The sequence below is a fragment of the Phyllobates terribilis genome, unplaced genomic scaffold (genome assembly GCF_046119375.1).
Source record: "Phyllobates terribilis strain yellow unplaced genomic scaffold, ASM4611937v1 Scaffold_2__4_contigs__length_985480577, whole genome shotgun sequence".
Taxonomy (NCBI): domain Eukaryota; kingdom Metazoa; phylum Chordata; class Amphibia; order Anura; family Dendrobatidae; genus Phyllobates; species Phyllobates terribilis.
The window spans coordinates 420,576,057-420,596,664 of NW_027362762.1; positions in this window are offsets into that span (position 1 = coordinate 420,576,057).

The window sequence follows — 20,608 nt, forward strand, 5'->3', positions numbered from 1 at the left end:
ATTATATGCGTTTCTATGTGCGGATGGTACCCAAGTCTGAAGGAGAGAAGACTCTCCTCCAGACCTGGGTACCATAGAAAACTTTAAAAAAAGAATTTAAAATAACAAAAAAAGTTTATACTCACCTTCCGATATCTTCCCGGTGTTTTGTCTGCTCCGGGACGGTGTCTTGCAAAGTTCGCGTTGATGTGAAGGGCCTGCCATGACGTCACTGAGTCATGTGACCCATCACATGGCTCAATGACGTCACCGCAGGTCCTTCACACTATCGCAAGCAGTGCAAGACACTGGACGGAGCAGACAAAACAGACATCGGTAGGTGAGTATAAACTTCTTTTTTTTTTTTTTTCACCATTCTTATTCTTTTTTTTAACTAACTTGGTCACACTACTATAAATCCATGCCGGTTGCATGGATTTATATAGTGTGAACAAGTTGTCAAGCACTTTTCCAAGTGATGCTAAAATCGCTTGGAAAAGCGCTTGATAACCCGCATGCGGAAATGCATGCAAAGACGCTTCAAAAACTCTTCTACCTGGCGGGAAAACTGCATGTAAAATCCCAATGCGTTTTTCCTGCCAGGGAGAAGCGTAAAAAATATGCTTCATTTCCGCAACGTGGGCACATAGCCTTATTTTGCATTTTAATTTAGGAATAAGCAGTATTCCTGGGCTGTCCTCCCACAAGGGGCTGCTAACTCCCCTGACATCTTTTCTACGGCTTTGCATTGTGTTTTACAATCCTGGAGGCCTAGTCACACTGGTACTGTCATATTGCAGTACATTGATGACCCATTGATATGTTGCCAGGATGAAATGAAATGCAAGTAAGAGTCACTATCATTGCTTACCTTTCTGGCAGAAAATGGCTGTAAGGCCTCCAAAAACAAATTGCAATTGTGTAAGGCCACTGTGACTTTCCTGGGTCACTGTATCTCTTCTGGGAGCAAACATCTCACTCCAGAGAGGATATCAGCTATTCGCAACTGTCCACTGCCAAGCACGGCAAAGGCCATGCGTATCTTTGTTGGTTTGGTCGGATATTTGCAGACCACGGATTAATAATTGTTCTCAGACTATGCAGCCCCTGTATGACTGTCTGCAAGCTGACAACTTCCATTTAACTCCAGAGGCTGTGGAGGCTTTCCACACACTGAAGCAGATATTTACTACAGCCCCTGCCCTAGGCATTCCTGACTACACACTACCAATCACATTGTTTTGCCATGAGCAAAGGGGATTTGCCTCAGGGGTACTCACACAAAAACATGGTGGTCGCATGCGCCCAATTGCATACTACTCTGTCAACCTTGATAACATTGCTATAGCCCTACCTACCTGCTTTAGGGCTGTAGCGGCAGCCTCTGAACTTGAGGTCAAAACAGAAGATCTAGTCCTTCAGCATCCGCTTACAGTTCAAGTTCCGCATGCTGTTGCTGAATTACTACAATCCACAAGACTCAGACACCTATCCCAAGCCAGAGTCACTAAATATGAACTTACTTTGTTGAGTCCACACATCTCCATTCAGCGATGTACTGTTTTAAATCTAGCCACTTTGTTGCCGGTGGATTTCCAAGAGGAGGGAGGGGTGGACTTAGTAGGTTTAGAGCATGACTGTCACGAATTGATGGCTGCAGAGACAAAGGGATTGTCAAATGTTACTGAAACACTGCTAACTAATCCTGATGCTGAGTATTTTGTAGATGGTTCCAGATGGTGGAATGAAGCACAAGGACACTTTGTCACCGGTTACGCCGTGGTCCAAGCGGATGGTAAAGTACTTGTTCAAAAACCACTCCCACCCTGTGAATCTGCACAGGAGGCGGAGTTGAAGGCACTCACTGATGCATGTACGCTGGGTAAAGGTTTGAGAATTAACATTTTTACAGATTCCAGGTACACTTTTGGCATAGCACATGACTTTGGTGTTATCTGGAGGGCTAGAGGGTTTCTGACATCCTCAGGTAAACCAATAAAAAACTTGGAAGCTGTGAAGAAGTTGCTTCAAGCTCTGGAACTACCAGCAAATTTAGCGGTTGTGAAGGTACCAGCCCATGCAAAAGATGGCAACCCTCTGGCTGTGGGGAATGCCCATGCAGACCAAGCTGCTAAGCAAGCAGCAGGCCTACCGCTACTCACTTTGCTCTCCTACAGGAATTACAGGCCCAGAGTATGCCTCAAGACAAAAAGGTATGAATCGAGGCGGGGGCCAAGTTGGAAGGAGAGCTTTGGCAGGAAGAGGGCAGGACTTGGCTGCCAAGAAGTCTTTATCCCATGATGGCCAATTTGGCACATGGCCCAACTTATGCAGCAAAAGGAGCAATGAGCTCCTTAGTCCTTAAACATTGGTTTGCCCCTGGAATTCAGACCCTCTTTGCAAGATATGTACAGGGTTGTCTTACATGTGCAAGACATAATCCTGTGGGGGTTGTCAAAACTCCTAAGAAACACACTCCTAAACCTTTGTACCCGTTTCAGAGACTGCAAGTGGATTACATACAGCTACCTAAGGTAGGCACATATGAGTATGTCCTTGTAGCTATAGATGTGTTTTCAAACTGGCCGTAAACCTGGCCAGTGACCTCAGCTACAGCAAAGAACACTGCTAAAAAGATACTATCAGAAGTCATTTATAGATATGGGATCCCAGAGGTAATAGAGAGTGACAGAGGTACCCATTTTACGGGAGAAATAATGTGACACATACTAAAGACTCTACGGGTCACACAAGCTTTGCACACTCCATACCATCCACAGAGTAGTGGCAAGGTACAAAGACTTAATGGGACCATTAAGTTAAAGCTTCAGAAATTTTTGGATGGACAGAAGTCTATGAATTGGGTGGAAGCTCTGCCAGTGGTGCTTTATGCTATCCGTACCACTCCTACAGGACAAGAAAAGCTCAGTCCTTTCAAAATTTTATTTGACTCAGTGCCAAGAACGGGGTTATATTTCCCCCATCAACTACAGGCAGACTATTCCACCCTGACCTCTTACCTTGTGGAATTGCATGAACATTTGTCTAAAGTGCATTCACGTGTTTTCTCTTCAATATCAGACCCGAATTCTCTAGAAGGATCTCATTCCCTTATACCAGGAGACTGGGTGGTCCTGAAAAAGCACACCAGGAAGGCCCTCGAACCCAGGTTTGACGGACCCTATCAAGTCCAGCTGACCACGCCTACTGCTGTGAACCTGGAAGGAAAGCCAGTGTGGATTCATGCCAGCCATTGCAAGAAGGTCCTGAACACACAACAGCAAAATGAGGAGAAAAGTTGCACTCCTGAACTCACTTCTAAGGGAGATCCTTAATATATTTGTTTATGTTACAACATGCAATGTAAAAATTTGCGTGTTGTGTTGTCTTATCTTTGGTGGCTCAAGTGTAAAAGAACAGACAAAAATAGGGGAACAGGACAACACTATTTGGCTATTGCACCAACAAACTGCCAGGCAATTAAACATAACCGACTGTTGGATTTGCTAACATGTCCCTAAAAATCACAAAGGGATTCCTTTGATAGGGATCCCATTGTCGATGAATGACCTACGCCTCACTGATTATAGTTACACCATGAAGTTAGACACTGGACATATTGAGCAAAATGCTATTTCAGCTGAGGGAGCCTATCTGGAGATAGCTGGTGTTTCAACAGCACCCTCTGTATGTTTAGGATTAATGTTTACTCGACCCTCAGATCATGGCAATTCCTACGCTCCCTTTCCCCCAGTGCTCCTGGGAGTGGCGGACTGTGAGAATGCTACTATCTCCTTCAATATGGAGCAGGAGGTGAATAACCGTGGATCATGTGATAAGGTAAATGGGAACTGTAACCAAAGATGTTGGTGTGCAATCATGGAAGTCAGATGTGCTCCAAACTGTGCTTGCCCCAGCCAGGATGATTCGGATGATTCTGAATCAGAATGTGAAACTAAAATGCACACTAACATGTGATGGTTACAACAATGGTTGGTTAGCCATGGAGGTATAGTTCCTAGAACATTAAAACGGGGAATATATTACCTATGCGAAAATAGAGCCTATTCCTGGGTCCCTATGGGAGGATGGAGTAATTGCACCATAGGAAGCGTCGTACCAGCTCTCCGGGAACGTTATGCTATTATGCCTGAGGAGATTGTTAGGGAGAAATCTGAAAATATCATATATTTAGAGAATGAGAATTATTCACAACTTCAGATCAAGCTTGAATGTGGTTTCCCACCTGGACAGGATGGGGAATTTCCCTAGCTAACAAACTAAATGAATACTCCAATATTATCAACGGGATCATCAATGAAACAACTAGTTCTGTTCATAAACTAAATAGCGAAGTCGCACAGATAAGAAAGGTGGCACTACAAAATCGAATGGCCCTTGACTATCTGCTAGCTGTAAAAGGTGGAACTTGTGCCATAGTTGGAGAAGAATGTTGTAGTTGTATAGAAGATGCACATGACCCCGTAGAAGCTCATATGCAGAAAGTAAAAGAACTACAGAAACAAGCTAGAGAGCTAACAAAGGATGAATGGAACCCTTTTTCTTGGATGGGATCATCCTTCAGGAGGCGAATTGGGGGATGGAGGTGCCGCAGAATGCTCCAGTCTGATAACATGGAATCAGGCTGAATGAAGACCAATCTCCCTCGTGTCATTAGGATGCGGGATAGTACCCAAAGCGCTCTTTCAAATTCAAACAAGAGGTGGGAATGTGAAGGAACAGATTCCATTCTTATATTAATTGCGTGATGTGTTTGAATTATATAAGACTTTGTGCTAAGAAGAATTTCTGCTGTGACATACAGATATCCAAGATGGCGATTGAGAGCTTCATATAACTTTAAGAAGAACAAGAATGACTTTGCATAAAGTGAACTCGAGATGATGATGGCTGCCTGCCAAGTGTGTTATGTTAAAATAGATAAGTAATAGATGTAATAGATGTAATGTTGCATAACTGGTTGTAACCAATTAAGTAAGACTACTGGATTAATTAGCCAATTGAGTGTCTTTGTAGAGGGGCCCCAATTCTGGAAACTCCCTTGGAAAACCTATAAAAATATACGCTTGACCCTCCCACAGTGAGGGACTCTTGCTGAGCATCACCAGGTTGTGGTCTCTTTTATTCCCTCCCGTCATGACGCCTGGGCGCACTGGCACCCCCTGCTGTTGGCAGATTGCCATAACACAGGACATGAGGCTCTGTAAGGACCTCATGCTCATGATCTGGGTACAACCTTGTAGTTCGGAGAACAGGTCCCTGTTCCGTTGCAGCAACTCTCATAACTGTTGCTTTTGGGCACGTGACAGTGACTCAGACACCTTAACCTCTTCTACATTGGCTTCAGACTTTGCCACCAAACACGAAGCTTCCAAGGGCTCCCTATCTCACCATGGCTTGATCAGGTTGACGTGGTACACCTGGTAGGGCTTTCTCCTCCCTGGTTGGTGAATTTTATAATTGACATTGCCAACCATTTCCACTACTTCATAGGGGTCCTGCCACTTAGCCAGGAATTTGTTCTCCAGTGTAGGCACCAGCACCAGTACCCGATCTCCAGGGTTCAAGTGTCTCTCCCTCGCCGACCTATTGTACACCCTCGACTGTGCCTCTTGTGCTTTGAGGAGGTGTTCTTTCACAATGGGCAATACTTCGGCAATCCTCTCTTGCATTTGTGCCACATGTTCGACTACACTCCTGTAGGGTGTAGACTCAGCCTCCCAGGTCTCCTTTGCTATGTCCAGGAGTCCACGGGGGTGTCGGCCATACAACAGCTCGAAAGGGGAGAATCCAGTAGAGGCCTGTGAGACTTCTCTGATGGAGAATAGATGGTACGGCAGTAGGCAGTCTCAGTCCTGGCCGTCTTTCTCTACGACCTTCTTCAACATGGCCTTCAAGGTTTTAATAAATCGCTCCACCAAGCCATCTGTCTGTGGATCGTAGACTGTGGTCCTGAGTTGTGTGAATTTCAGGATCCTGCACAACTCCCTCATCAACTTTGACATAAACTGAGTCCCTTGGTCCGTTAGAATCTCTTTAGGCAACCCCATCCTGGAAAAGATATGGACCAACTCCCGGGCTATACACTTGCAGGAGGAGTTCCATAGTGGCACGGCCTCCGGATACCGCGTAGCATAGTCCAGTACGACCAGGATGTACTGATGTCCTCTGGCGGACTTGACCAAGGGTCCCACTAGATCCATGGCGATACGCTCGAACAGGATCTCGATGACAGGCAGAGGCACTAAAAGGCTACGGAAGTGAGCCACAGGGGAGGTCAGCTGACAGGTGGGACATGACCTACAATAACTCATGATCTCTCTGTGACACCCAGGCCAGTAGAACCTCTGCAGGATCCTTTCCTGGTTTTTTCTATCCCCAGATGACCACCCAAGACATGTGCATGGGCCATATCTAACATCCTGCATCTGTACGGCCTTGGCACTAGTAACTGCTCAATTACCTCCCCTCTGAGCTTGGTGACCCGATATAGTAACTCCCCATTTATGGAAAAGTGCGGATATCGTGTGTCAGCCCCCGGCTCTTGAGCAACACCATTAAGAACAGTTACATTATTAAATACCACTTTTAGAGTAAAGTCCCTGAGCTCGGCAGTTCCAAAGTTTCCCCCGGACACCTCCAGTTCAGGGATGTGGGCCTCCAGGGATGCTGCCTCATCCCCAACAAGCACACAAAAGGGAAACTTGTTGGCTGCGGCCTGCAATAAGGTTTCTTCAGGGGCGACTTGGTTGTTGCCCGGACAACCCGGCTTCCTCCCATTCTCCCACAAGTCCCTAAACAAGGAAAAGTCCCGCCCTATTATAACAGAGTGCAATAGGTCCTTGACTACTCCGACCTCATAGGACTCGGCACCACAGTTTGTGTCTATGACCACTCGGGCCACAGATTAGTCCTTAGCGTCCCCATGGATACAAAGGACGCTGACCATTTTCCCCGTAACCAGCCGATGAGGAACTGTGGTCCTCACTAGGGTTACTAAACTCCCCGAGTCTAACAGAACAATCACTTGCATATCATTCACTGACATGAGGCATGCCTGGTTGAGGGACAGCACTGCAGGCAGAATATGCAAAATATGAGCAACGCCGTCCTATGCTGCAGTCCATTGGCTCAGTTGTCATGGGTCATCAGGCGGCTATGTGACCTAGGGTGTGACATCTCCAGCATACTATGTTAAGGGGTGGGACCTTTGGCAGCAACTCAGACCCCTCCTGGCCTCTAGGGTGCCCCTCAGATGTGGCTCTAGTTTCCCTCTTTTGGGTGTATGCCCCCTTTTGGGAACCCCATTATGGAGACGCTACGACCCCGGGCTTTCCCAAGGAACTTTCCACCACCTGGTAACTTTCCACCAACCCCCCCAGGTCATCGGCATTATGGAATCTCCTTGGGCAACCCAGGCTTGCACCGACCTCGGAAGGGAGTGGATGAACCTGTTCATGACGACCCTTGCCACCCTCTGTGCTGGGAAGGAAGATTCAGGTTGCAACCACTTTTGAACCAGGTGTAGGAGGTCGAACATTTGTGACCGGGGAGGTTTGTCAATGCAATAGGCCCAGTGGTGCACCCGTTGCGCCCTGACAGTCAGAGTCACTCCCAAGCGCGACAAAATTTCTGTTTTTAATTTGGCATACTCTTTTGCGTCCTGCAGGGCCAAGTCATAATAGGCTTACTGCCGCTCGCCCGTTAAATATGGCACCAGCACCTCCGCCCACTGCTCTGGAGGCAATGTCTCCCACTCCACCACCCTCTCAAAGGCCGTCAGGAACGCCTCAACGTCATCACCCGAAGTCATCTTTTGCAATGCTCTTCCTACCGCCTTCCTAACGTGCGAATCATCACCTGGAGTTGAGGGAGGGGCGGCCTCTCTGAAGCGAACTTCCCCCGCTAGAAGTTCCATCTGCCGTTGTTGCTGCTGAAACTGCTGCATCAGGAGTTTATTAGTTTCTTGCTGCCTCCATTGCTGCTCCAGGTGCTGATGTTGCAGGCTTTGCTGGCTCTGCAATTGCAGCTTGTGCAGCTGTTGTTGGCTTTGAATCAGGTGTTTGAGAAGCTTCTCCATGCTGCTGGACATCTCTAGCTGGCCTTTACCCAGGACATCCACCAATCTCAGTAGCATGTACACATTTTCCTGGAATCTTGCCCACACTTCTAGCACCAATTGTAAGGAGTTTGGTACTCACTCAGCCGCTTTTGAGGTAGTCACAGGAGTCAGTTTCTTTAAAATGTCCAAGGTGGGTTTATTCGGACTTCATAAACCCCACTCTCCAAGTAAATGAAGCATAGCCTTGTCCGGCACAAAGTAACAAAACAAGAAAACAGTCCATACAGTGTTGCAGTTTCACCCGCTCACAGTCAGTGTCCTGGAGCACAGACACGATGGAGGTTCATACCTCCAGCCACATATACTGAATGAGACACTTGGTCTCCATTTTATACACAGGCCCTGGGGTGGGATTTTGTGAGCAGCCAATCCCGCCCAACTCTTATGACTGCAGGTAAAAAACGGCCCTGACACGCCCTATTAACCCTCTCAGAACTAAACGTGCAGGAGCATGATTTCCTGGTTTTACATCACTGAAGCTACCAACCTGGGTGATAAATACAGTTATATGAAAAAGTTTGGGCACCCCTATTAATCTTAAGCTTAATGTTTTATAAAAATTGGTGTTTTTGCAACAGCTATTTCAGTTTGATATATGTAATAACTGTTGGACACAGTAATGTTTCTGCCTTGAAATGAGGTTTATTGTACTAACAGAAAATGTGCAATCTGCATTCAAACAAAATTTGACAGGTGCATAAGTATGGGCACCTCACCAGAAAAGTGACATTAATATTTAGTAGATCCTCCTTTTGCAAAAATAACAGCCTCTAGTCGCTTCCTGTAGCTTTTAATGATTTCCTGGATCCTGGATGAAGGTATTTTTGACCATTCCTCTTTACAAAACAATTCCAGTTCAGTTAAGTTTGATGGTCGCCAAGCATGGACAGCCCTCTTCAAATGATCCCACAGATGTTCAATGATATTCAGGTCTGGGGACCGGGATGGCCATTCCAGAACATTGTAATTGTTCCTCTGCATGAATGCCTGATTAGATTTGGAGCGGTGTTTTGGATCAATGTCTTGCTGAAAGATCCATCCCCTGCGTAACTTCAACTTTATCACTGATTCTTGAACATTATTGTCAAGAATCTGCTGATACTGAGTGGAATCCATGCGTCCCTCAACTTTAACAAGATTCCCGGTGCCGGCATTGGCCACACAGCCCCAAAGCATGATGGAACCTCCACCAAATTTTACTGTGGGTAGCAAGTGTTTTTCTTGGAATGCTGTGTTTTTTTTGCCGCCATGCATAATGCCTTTTTGTATGACCAAACAACTCAATCTTGGTTTCATCAGTCCACAGGACCTTCTTCCAAAAATAAATTGGCTTCTCCAAATGTGCTTTTGCATACCTCAGCCGACTCTATTTGTGGCGTGCTTGCAGAAACGGCTTCTTTCGCATCACTCTCCCATACAGCTTCTCCTTGTGCAAAGTGCGTTGTATAGTTGACCGATGCACAGTGACACCATCTGCAGCAAGTTGATACTGCAGCTCTCTGGAGGTGGTCTGAGGATTGTCCTTGACTGATCTCACCATTCTTCTTCTCTGCCTTTCTGATGTTTTTCTTGGCCTGCCACTTCTGGCCTTAACAAGAACTGTCCCTGTGTTCTTCCATTTCCTTACTATGTTCCTCACAGTGGAAACTGACAGGTTAAATCTCTGAGACAGCTTTTTCTATCCTTCCCCTGAACAACTATGTTGAATAATCTTTGTTTTCAGATCATTTGACAGTTGTTTTGAGGAGCCCATGATGCCACTCTTCAGAGGAGATTCAAACAGGAGAACAACTTGCAAGTGGCCACTTTAAGTAGCTTTTCTCATGATTGCATACACCTGGCTATGAAGTTCAAAGCTCAATGAGGTTACAAAACCAAAAAAAGTGCTTTAGTAAGTCAGTAAAAAGTAGGTAGGAGTATTTAAAACAAGAAAATGATAAGGGTGCCCATACTTATGCACCTGTCAAATTTTGTTTGAATGCAGATTGCACATTTTCTGTTAGTACAATAAACCTCATTTCAAGGTAGAAACATTACTGTGTCCAACAGTTATTACATATATCAAACTGAAATAGCTGTTGCAAAAACACGAATTTTTATAAAACATTAAGCTTAAGATTAATAGGGGTGCCCAAACTTTTTCATATAACTGTATCTTCCATCAAGGACCTGTCAGGTTGCCATCTTAAAAATGCCAGTAGAGATGATTACCTTGAGCAGCTGTGAATTGACTTCACATCAAATTTCATGAAAATTGCAGGTACTGGTGAATTCAAATAATTTCCTATTTGAGTGAATTGCCCAAAAAATGCCTGGTGCAATTACTTTCTTTGCTAAAGATAGCAGGAAACGGGCTCACGTGACATCAGGCGTGGTCATGAAGGTTTCTGTACATCATTTAGCTTGTCCTTGGTAGTCAAAGATGACCATGACAGGGTTTAGAGGGGCATCAGTAGCTCTGGGTCCGGAGGTGACTGATGAGGATAATCCGAGCCCTGAGTGACATAAGTAGATGTAGTCAGGACAGTAGATACCGCCTGTGCCTTGCACACAGATTGCTTTCTTTTTGCCTCAAAGGTTTTCCTGTCTTCAGCTGCACATGCTCCTGATGTGATGCAGGATGGTTGAGGGCAAGATTCTCCCATTCGTTACTGTCGACTCTAGGGTTCTAGGTATGTCTGGTCTCACTGAGAGCAGGGAGAGCAGGCGACACTGATGAGAGTATTCATCAGCCGGCACCTGTGCATAGTAAGAAATATGTCAGTGAGATATATAAAATAGTGCAGTGCGGGTGTAGTTTTCTGTACTTGTAACCTTTTTGATAACCAGCCAAGATAAAACTGACAGCTGAGGGCTGCAGCTGTTAGCTTTACCTGCACTTGTCATCAACAATAGAGGGGACCCCACATCTTTTTTTTTTCTCCCAGAAGTCCATGTTCAGTGTACGGACACTAGGTGTGCCGTAAGGACCCCGAACTTTACTGTTCGGGTTTGACTCCCAGGTTTTGAGGGATGCTTTAAGGCAGTCTTTGTAATGTTTCGGGTTCTCCCTGACTTTTCGTTTTTCCTGACACAGTTCTTCATACAGCAGTTGTTTAGGCAATTGGCTGTCTGGGATTCGGACCACATGTTCAGCCCACCTGGCTTTGACTTTCAGCAGGAGAATGTGAACGCTGCAGGCCCCAGCTTGTTCCAGGATTGCTGTGTTGATTACATTTTTTTCCCACCTGATGTGGAGAATTCTACGGAGACAACTCAAGTGAAAGTGATTGAACTGTTTAGCATGTCGGCTGTAGACAGTCAAGGTATCGCTGGCATAGAGAAGTGTGGTAAGGAACACCACACAGTAAACCTTCATCTTGGTGGTAAGGCTGAGTCCGCTTCGTTCCTAGGTGTTCTTATGGAGTCTTCTGAAGCTGTACACCATACACACCACAACTATAACCGTGCACCCCCTCCCTTATTTGCACAGAGTGTAAAAACCTGAAACAAATACCTAAAGGGTCACATTTACATAATTTGACATATGGTGTAACTTGGTGCGGGGCCATGGGTGAGGTACTCATCTTTCACGCTCCTTCACGCTACTTTTCACGTTCCTTCACGCTACATGAAGTTGGGGGTCCTGGCTGGGTGTGTGGACTTAAGCTACAGGGGCGTCACATCCTTGCAAGTCACATGATGCCAGTGACTTTGGCTGGCCAGGACCAGGTCTTACAAAGGTCGATGAGGGAGAATACCAATAAAAAAGGAACTGTCTTTTACTGAATAATAACTTAGTGGGAATTATGAACGACAAATAGTGCATAACTTCATGGACGTTTCTCTTAATACATGGAATATCTTTATAAACATTTTTCTGTCCTTCCTTACTTAGTTTTCTGTCTTCATCACCACCCAGCACTGTACTTCAGGAGCTTCCCTCGTCCCCAATAACGCTATTCCAATCAGTAAGTGAGAGTCCTGTAAATCAACCCATGGTTCTCTGTCCCTTTCCCCTTAAGGGAGTTACTTGGTCACTATGGCCATTACCCAGCTTCTCTGCTGACTGACACCTTGGAACTACCGCCCAGGTCACTCTCTTTGTCTCATGTTCCCTGCACTGAACTGTTCCATTACCTCCTGGATGCTAGCTCAGTATTGTGTAGCTAGGCATTCTGCCCCTGGTCCCGTCTCTGGATATTCATTCACACCTTCTGTCACTTTCTCATGCCTCTTTTCTGCATCTCGCTATCAGTCACTTCGGGGACACCCTCGTCATGTTACTCTGCCTCCTGATCAGACCATAGGTCTTCTTCTGTTGCAGGCTGGGTCCTATCTATCTTGCTGACAGGAAACTGTCTCTGTCCCTTCACTTTAGCCCTTCCCACTGTGGGCTAGTCCCAATCATTAATGCTAACTCTCACTATTGTTGGTCAGTCTACAACATTGTCAGTAATTACGCATATCAAAATACACATTACAACAATACGCTTGTCTTCAACGGGGTTGTATGACCATCTCCTTACATATGGTAAGGTTTTAATACTAGAGGTTAGGCCCATCCCGAATAGGGTCCCCTTGACATGGTGAGATTGTTTTTTATTTTTTTTTTATCAAAATTATGTTAACTAAGCACCCTGTTATTTTCATGTACTATTGCTATTTATTTATTTATTTACTGCAGGGTATTTGCTCATTCTGTTTTTATCTTAGGTTTTGTCTGTTTAGTGGCCAGTGTGAACATGTGACTACAAATTGCATGCATACCAACTTACATTCCAGGTTATCTCTTTAGCTTATTCTTCCTTCAATGCATCATCAGTTACGCTTTTGTGTGGCCAAGAAATGTGCGTTCAGCCATCTATTTTTTGTGGAAACTGAACTCCCACATGTCAAAATTCACCACAATTGATACCAAACCACATAGATTGTATTGCCTTTTGTGGAAGAATCACATTCACTCAGCCTTGAGGGAAGATACTTAGCTGCCATTATTTATTGAATAAAGTCAACTCTGCTTTATACTGTCACATGACAGAGACCGTGGTTACACTCTTTTGAATTGACATGCTGCAAAGTGTACTACCCCGACAGCAGCAGTTACAGCCAGGGATTTTACATGTCTTTTATTGCCCACTGAATCAATGTTTTGCATGTCAGTGATGCACTACAAAAACTGGGACTGGTATTTACTGGTGACACCTCCACATCAAGTGACACTTATGCACTTCCTTTACATTCTCATCAATAGACATCTCCCTCTCCCTACCAGCAACAGAATAGAATGTGGTGTCAAACATCACTCTGGATGACTCCTAGTCAACTACAACCAGGCACCCTAGTAAGCAACAATGCCAGAAACATTGTGGCTGTCAAGCAATTAGGCACAGTATCACATGCTCGCTGCATGGTACATGCCCTCAGTGTGATCATGCAACATTTTTTATAAAAAAAATATACCCGTGGGAAGAATGGTCTTTATTGACTTTCAAATTCTCCTTAAGTTGCAGAGACAGAGTGGTATGACAAAAGTCGTCGCCGTATTTCTGAAATTGCGACATGAGGGAATTCCCCACTATGTATGTTGCAGCATCTGTAAAGCAGCATCAGGCAGGCAGTGAGGTAATGGATAATATAAAGCAAAGAAATTGCAGCTTGTATTACCTTGACATCCTCATTGGTGACGATTGGTTGAAGGCCCCGTGTTGCTTCCTGAGACATTTAAAAAAGAGTAACAAGTTTGTAAATAGGAATAGCGGTGCCTTCAGCAGTGTCATTCAACTATTAAATACACTGAAAATAAACTTTAAAAATTTGGTTGGGGACCATAGCCAGAGATGACACTAGTCTGGCTCTGCCCCCGACCAGCTCTTCTCAGGGACGCTGCAAGTGATTGATTGGTCTCTTGCATAACAAGAGATCTGTCAATCACCTGTAGCAGTGCTCAAGAAGATAGCCGGGGGTCTGGATCTTGGATCTTTAAAGTATATTTCAAGACTATAGCACATTTTTATGCAAGCACAGTAGCATGCTAAATCTTAACAATATATAATCTGCTTGCTGGTTCAAGTGCTCATCATGTGATTGCAAGTTCATTAAGAGGAGCAGTAAGTGAAGCTAGTCAGCATGTGACCACCAGTATGTAAACTGCATAAATGCAGTCATGTGACAACTGTTCATTGAAAAAATTAGGAAAAGAGTTAGTCAACATGTGGCTACAAGTATGCAAACCCCATGCTTGCAGACACATGATGATTGCTCAAACTAGGAAGAAGATCCAAATACTGTATACTGTATGTATATTACACATTGTTAAGAATCGGAATGCTAGCTACAATACTTGATGAAAATTTGCACCAGTCTGGAAAATTATTTTATGAATGGAAAAAAAATCAGGTATTATCTACTTGTGAACAGCAAATGTGCCAGGTATCAGTGTGAACATGTCACATTTGCAGCTGATTCTGCTGCACAGGCCTTTGCGGGCAGGGGTGCTCAGCCAGGAAGTCAATCTCTGCCAATATAATCATATTGGTTTCTCTATATACTGACGAATTGTAATCATAGTACATATACTGTATAGATTCCAAATACTGCTGTATTATCTTATTTTACTGGGTAGATTCTCCTCTAAGAAAGCAGGACTCCTGGGAGAGGACTCTTTGGCATCTAACTGTGATACCTTCCAATAGCTCAGAGACAACTGAAAATTAGAACGAGGGGCTAGTGAAAAATGGTAAAAAAAAAAAAAAAAAAGGCATGATACCAGTCATATGATAGACAGAAATAATGTTATTCCTCATATAGACATATATGACAGTTTATGGTAAAAAGTCACCAGAAATGACAGGTACACTTTAACAAAGTGCTTGCACATTACAAGCAATTTATTTCCCTTCCATGTTTGTTGAAATCTATCGGCCTGCCTTCAGCATATGGGATTTGAAATTATGTTTACTATATGACATTTTATGTTTTCTAATATAGACATGGATTGAACTCTTACAGTATCAGAGCTGTATTATGTAATGAACAATACCAGTGTGTCAATCATGACCAGGACAAATTATTTTCCACTAGAAGTAAACCAGAAATGTTTCCATTGAATGACAGCTGTCAGAGATCTTAACCACTTCGCACCAGAGCCTGTTTTTGCCTTCGTGACCGGGCCAATTTTTTCAATTCTGACCACTGTCACTTTATGAAGTAATTACTCTGGAACGCTTCAACGTATTCCCCTGATTCTGAGAATGTTTTTTCATGACATATTGTACTTCATGACAGTGGTAAAATTTCTTCGATATAACTTGCGTTTATTTGTGAAAAAATCGGAAATTTGGCAAAAATTTTGAACATTTTGCAATTTTCAAACTTTGAATTTTCATGCCCTTAAATCAGAGGGATATGTCACACAAAATAGTTAATAAATAACATTTCCCACATGTCTACTTTACATCAGCACAATTTTGGAACCAAAATTTTTTTTTGTTAGGGAGCTATAAGGGTTAAAAGTTGACCAGCGATTTCTAATTTTTCCAACAAAATTTACAAAAACATTTTTTTAGGGACCACATCATATTTGAAGTCACTTTGAGGGGTCTTTATGACAGAAAATACCCAAAAGTGACACCATTCTGAAAACTGCACCCCTCAAGGTGCTCAAAACCACATTCAAGAACTTTATTAACCCTTCAGGTGCTTCACAGGAATTTTTGGAATGTGGAAGAAAAAAATTAACATTTAACTTTTTTCACAAAAATGTTACTTTAGACCCAATTTTTTTTATTTTCACAGGGGTAACAGGAAAAAATGGACCTCAAATTTTTTTGTGCAATTTCTCTTGAGCATGCTGATACCCCATATGTGAGGGAAAACCACTGTTTGGGCGCACTGCAGGGTTCGAAGGGAAGGAGCGGCATTAGACTTTTTGAATGTAAAATTTGTCTGAATAATTAGCAGTCGCCATGAGAGCTCCTGATGTGCCTAAACAGTGGAAACCCCCCACAAGTGACACCATTTTGGAAACTATACCCCTTAGGGAACTTATCTAGATGTGTGGTGAGCACCTTGAACCCCAAGGTGCTTCACAGAAGTTTATAATATTGAGCTGTAAAAATAAAATTTTCACATTTTTCCCACAAAAACGTTTTTCATCCCTTAATTTTGCATTATCATAAGGGTAATAGGAAAAATTGCACCATGAAATTTGTTGTGCAATTTCTCCTGAACACGCTGATACCCCATACGTGGAGGCAAACCACTGTTTGGGCGCACGGCAGGGTTTGAAAGGGAAGGAGCGCCATTTGACTTTTTGAATGTAAAATTTGTTTGAATAATTAGCGGACGCCATGTTGCATTTGGGGAGCCCCTGATGTGCCTATACAGTGGAAACCCCCCACAAGTGACACCATTTTGGAAACTAGACCCCTTAGGAAACTTATCTAGATGTGTGGTGAGCACCTTGAACCCCAAGGTGCTTCACAGAAGTTTATAATATTGAGCTGTAAAAATAAAATTTTCACATTTTTCCCACAAAACCGTTTTTCATCCCTTAATTTTGCATTATCGTAAGGGTAATAGGAAAAATTGCACCATGAAATTTGTTGTGCAATTTCTCCTGAACACGCTGATACCCCATATGTGGAGGCAAACCACTGTTTGGGCGCATGGCAGCGTTTGAAAGGGAAAGAGCGCCATTTGACTCTTTGAATGTAAAATTTGTTTGAATAATTAGCGGACGCCATGTTGCATTTGGGGAGCCCCTGATGTGCCTAAACAGTGGAAACCCCCCACAAGTGACACCATTTTGGAAACTAGACCCCTTAGGGAACTTATCTAGATGTGTGGTGAGCACCTTGAACCCCAAGGTGCTTCACAGAAGTTTATAATATTGAGCTGTAAAAATAAAATTTTCACATTTTTCCCACAAAACCGTTTTTCATCCCTTAATTTTGCTTTATCATAAGGGTAATAGGATAAATTGCACCATGAAATTTGTTGTACAATTTCTCCTGAACACGCCGATACCCCATATGTGGAGGCAAATTACTGTTTGGGCGCATGGTAGAGTTTGAAAGGGAAGGAGCGGCATTTGACTTTTTGAATGTAAAATTTGTTTGAATAATTAGCGGACACCATGTTGCATTTGGGGAGCCCCTGATGTGCCTAAACAGTGGAAACCCCCCACAAGTGACACCATTTTGGAAACTAGACCCCTTAGGGAACTTATCTAGATGTGTGGTGAGCACCTTGCACCCCCAGCTGCTTCACAGAAGTTTATAATATTGAGCCGTAAAAATAAAATTTTCACATTTTTCACACAAAAAATGTTTTTCATTCCCTAATTTTGCATTATCATAAGGGTAACAGGATAAATTGCACCATGAAATTTGTTGTGCAATTTCTCCTGAGTACGCCGATACCCCATATGTGGGGGAAAACCACTGCTTTGGGGTACGGCAGGGTTCGGAAGAGAAAGGAGCGCTATGTTGGCTGGGATAGGTGGCAGACACCAAGTCACATTTGAAGAGTCGCTGACATGCAGAAACAGCAGAAACCCCCACAAGTGACCCCATTTTGTAAACTACACCTCTCAAGGAATTCATCCAGGGAAGTAGTGAGTATTTTTTAATTTTTAAATTTATACCATTGGGCAGTGAAAAAAGCATAATTATATTTTTACCACAAAAAAATGTTTTACCCTCAGATTTTACATTTTCACACAGGGCAATGGGTAAAAATGGTGCCGAAATGTGTCACACAATTTCTTCTAAAAGTGGCAATACCCCATATGTGGCTGTATCGTACCGCTCAGCCATACGGCGAGATCTGGGAGGGACGGAGCGCTATTTGACAATTGGAGAACAAATTATTGTAGAATAGGCATTTGGATTTGGGAGCAAAAAATTTTCTGAATTTCTTTTGGGGAGCAAGGGCCATTTCGCTTTTCCAGAGCCTTTCTGCTACCAGTAACTTGGAAGTCCCTTATATTTTTAACAGATGACGGACCTGAGTGGGGACTAGCTTTTTTTGAGGACTGAGTTGAAGTTTTTATTGGGAACATTTTACGTAACATTTATCCGGCGCTCTAGGCTGAGCACTTACATCGGGGTTTCCATCTAAATTTCCAAGTGATGTAATTCAGATGAAACCCCTGCGGGATCCATTCACTGTAATGAGGCAGCAGAGTTACTCTGGACTCCGTCTGGCCTCTGTTTAGCGGTGTCCTTTTTTTCAGAAGTGCACAAAACTGTGGTCAACCGCACTTTTATGCACGCCTAAAACAAATGACACCGTGGGATCACAGGCCAGACGGCATCCACAGTGGCCTATATCTGCCTCATTACAGGGAATCTTCCATCATGGGTTCCGGCTGAATCACGTATTTCAGAGATTTACACGGAAACTCTGGTGTAAGCGCTTAACGCAGAGCGCAGGATAAATGTGAGCAGAGCCTTACTGCGATCTTTGGGAGACATAATAAACAAATCAGTAGCAGGTGAAGAATTGGTTTTATTTATTTTTTACGCCGTTCCTAGTGTGATATAACTGATTAGATTACTTTATTCTTCTGGTCGGTGCGATTACAGAGATACCAGATTTATATCGGGTTTTTATGACTGACAGCTGTCACACACTAAAAGACGCTTTTTTTTGCAAAATCTAGTTTTTACATCACCATATTTTGAGACCTATAATTTTTCCATATTTCGGCCGACAGAGTCATGTGATGGCTTGTTTTTTGCGGGACGAGTTGACATTTTAATTGGTACCATTTTTGGGTACGTGACATTTTTTGATCGCTTTCTATTCCGTTTTTTAGGAGGTAAAATTAACAAAAACCAACAATTCAGGAATTGTTTTTTTGAGGTTTTTTTTTATGCCGTTCTGCGTGTGGTAAAAGTGATCAGGCAGCGTTGTTCTTCGGGTCAGTACGTTTACAGAGATACTACACTTACTGTATTTTTTTTTATGTTTTGGCGCTTTTACACAATAAAACAATTTTATAGAAAAAAATATTTTTTTGCATTGTTTTACTCTGAGCGCTATAACTTTTTTATTTTTCGGCTGATGGAGCTGTATGGCGGCTTTTTTTTGTGGAACAAGATGACGTTTTCAGCGGTACCATTTTTATTTCTATTTGGCTTTTTGATCGCATTTTTTTCCACTTTTTGTTTGGCGATATGATGAAAAAGCATATTTTTTTGCTCCGTTTTTTATTTATTTTTATTACGGTGTGCACAGAAGGAGTTAATTAGTGTGACAGTTTTATAGCTTGGGTTGTTTCGGACGCGGCGATACCAAATATGTGTACTTTTTTTGGTTTTGTAAAAATATACGGATTTATTGGTTTAATATTTTATTTATTTATTTTTATTTAGTTTGTGATTTTTTTTAACTGTTTAAAAACATTTTTTTTACTTTTTTTTTACATTTTTACTTAGTCCCTGTATGGGACATTAATTTTTATTTTTCTGATCACTGATCTCATGTAATGTAATAGACATGTATTACATTACATGAGATCTTCGCTGACTGTTTCACAGTCAGAGTCTCCTGCCTGGCTTCAGCTGCAGGCTGAGCCAGGCAGGACACCATATATGGCAGATCTGGAAGTGGTCATGTGACCTCCAGCTGCCATAGCAACCCCAGGTCCTGGAAGCTATCAGAGGTCGTCGGAGAGGTAAGTAAGACGACCCCCTCTCCTCTGTCTATCTTCTATATGCCGCGATCACTATAGATCGCGGCATATAGAACATAGCAAAGGGTTAACATCACTGGGACCTGATCCAATCAGTTCCCGATGATGTCCCCTGTCAGAGCTAACGCTCTGCACCGGAATCGCAGCGCTTGCAGGACCCTGGGGGTCCTGAGCGCTGCGAGACCACCCACCGTTTTTAAACGTCGGCGCTGCACAGAGCCCAGCAAGCGCCGACGTTTATCTACAGTGGGCTGTTGGGAACCGGTTAACAGTCATGAGGAATAACACACCTTTATGTTTTACTTTGTAGTAAAGTTTTCATTTCAGAGTTCTGAGGTCAAAATTGTAATATCTATTACGATTTTAAATTCAATATTAATTATCTTCCAGAAAAAAATATTACACTTCTTTCTAATAACTTAACCAGTGCATATCAAAATAAAAACTAAAATATAAAAGAAAATAAACATCTTTTCTTTCCAGTGGCTTTTGATAATGCTTAAATATGTTGGAGGCCAGTTAAAGTAATTCTAAAAAAGATGCTTGCCAGTAACTAAGAAATATTGTACATTATGCCTCTTAAAATAGATGAGTGCTTGGGAATTCAATTTTGAAGACTGCAGTAATCTTGTCTTTGACTGCATTAAAATTTAGCACTTCTTCATAATCTTGCTTGACATTAATATTCATAAAATGGCAATAAGTTCATGGGTTGTCATTGTACTTTGCATTTCTGCCAAATGTGCCGGCTCTATGTGCAGTTCCAGAGCTTTCACTTACAACCAGCTCAGTTGAATAGAGTT